Below are 2,119 nucleotides of genomic sequence, written 5' to 3'. Positions count from 1 at the left end.
ACTTGGTAACATTTACTGAATATCTACGATTTGTCATGCGCTATGCTAGGTGCCAAGGCTATAAAACTGTATTGGTCCTGCCTCCAGGTACCTATAATCTAGTTAAGGGGACAAATGCAGAAAATCAACTGTTGCACCAGATCAGACCAACGTGACAGGTGTTGTGCAGTAGGAGGAGGCACAACTTATCACATAGTCCACCGGACAAAATGAACTCATGGTGTGTAAAATTGTTTGAGAGGCAGGGGTGGGGGAAAGGGGGAGGGAGAGAGAGAGAGAGATAGATAGATAGAGAGAGAGAGAGAGAGAGAGAGAGAGAGAGAAACTCCCATTCGCTGGTTCATTCTTCACTCCCCCAAAGCCCAGGAGCCAGAGACTCAATCCAGGTCTCCCACGTGGGTGTCAGGGGACCTAAATGCCTGAGCCATCACCTGCTGCCTCCCAGGATGTGCTTTAGCAGGAAGTTGGAACTGGGTTTGGGGCTGGAACTTGCAGCTAGGCACTCTGAAATACAATGTAGGAATCCTGAGCAACATCTTAACTGCTACACCAAACTTCTGCTCCTCATATTTGTTGTTTTCTTTAATTCTGTTTTCCTCTTTGTCAACCTTGTTTTTTATTTTTTTAAAAATATTGGTCATGGCTGGCACCGTGGCTCACTTGGCTAATCCTCTGCCTGCAGCGCTGGCACCCTGGGTTCTAGTCTCGGTTGGGGTGCGGGTACTAGTCCCGGTTGCTCCTCTTCCAGTCCAGCTCTCTGCTGTGGCCTGGGAGGGCAGTGGAGGATGGCTCAAGTGCTTAGGTCCCTGCACCTGCATAGGAGACCAGGAGGAAGCACCTGGCTCCTGGCTTCGGATTGGCACAGTGCTGGCCGTAGTGGCCATTAGGGGAGTGAACCAATGAAAGGAAGATCTTTCTCTCTGTCTCTCACTGTCTATAACTCTACCTGTCAAATAAAAAAAAATGGTCATGACTTTAGTAAAGAGATTTAAAAAAAAAAAAGATTTATTGGGGCTGGCGCCATGGCTCACTTGGTTACTCCTCCACCTGCAGCACCAGCATCCCATATTGGTGGTGGGTTCTAGCCCTGGTTGCTCTTCTTCCAGTCCAGCTCTCTGCTGTGGCCCGGGAAGGAAGTAGAAGATGGCCCAAGTGCTTGGGCCCCTGCACCTGCATGGGAGACCAAGAGGAAGAACCTGACTCCTGGCTTTGGATCAGTGTAGTTCTGGCCGTAGCGACCATTTGGGGGGTGAACCAATGGAAGGAAGATCTTTCTCTCTGTCTCTCTCTCACTGTGTAACTCTGTCAAATAATAAAAAATTATTTATTTATTTGAAAGTCAGAGTTACACACAGAGAGAAAGAGAGGCAGAGAGAAAGAGAGAGAGAGGTCTTCCATCTGCTGGTTCAGTCCTCAATTGGCTGCAATGGTTGGAGCTAAGCTGATCCGAAGCCAGGAACCAGGAGCTTCTTCTAGGTCTCCCACGTGGGTGCAGGGGCCCAAGACTTGGGCCATCTTCTACTGTTTTCCCAGGCCTCAGTAGAGAGCTGGATCAGAAGTGGAGCAGCTGGGACTAGAACCGGTGCCCATATGGGATGCCGGCGTTTCAGACCAGGGCGTTAACCCACTGCACCACAGCACGACCCCTGTCCACCTTGTTAATTTCTTCTTTGCCTCATGGAGATGGATTTTTCCAGTGAAATCATTTGGTCTACAGCCACAAGTCTTATTTACAATGACCAGAATTATGTTAGAGGCTGGCCCAGGCTGGTTAAAAGGATGGCGGAGTGCTTCCTTTCCTTAACAGAATCTTTTCAAAGAAGGTTTTGTTGCCATGATGCAAGGTTTGAGGTCCCTTTGTGGGCAACCTGAGTCAGTGGAGGAATCAGAACCCTATAAATCTGCCACAGGCATGAACCCAAAGAGCTCCTGCATCTATGAAGCCATGGCCCCTGGCATTGCAGAGGAGGGAGTGGGCAGCCCAGAGAATGTGAATGACAAACCACTGGGGTGTCTGCTGCTATTTTATCCATAAGGAGGGAATTAAGCTTTATTTAAAAGTAATATGCAGAGTGATGCAAGCATGCTTGCTTGGTCTCTAAGTCTGTGGGCCCCATGT

This window comes from Lepus europaeus, chromosome 5 (assembly GCF_033115175.1).
Source record: "Lepus europaeus isolate LE1 chromosome 5, mLepTim1.pri, whole genome shotgun sequence".
NCBI lineage: Eukaryota > Metazoa > Chordata > Mammalia > Lagomorpha > Leporidae > Lepus > Lepus europaeus.
Note: the sequence above shows the minus strand (reverse complement) of the source record.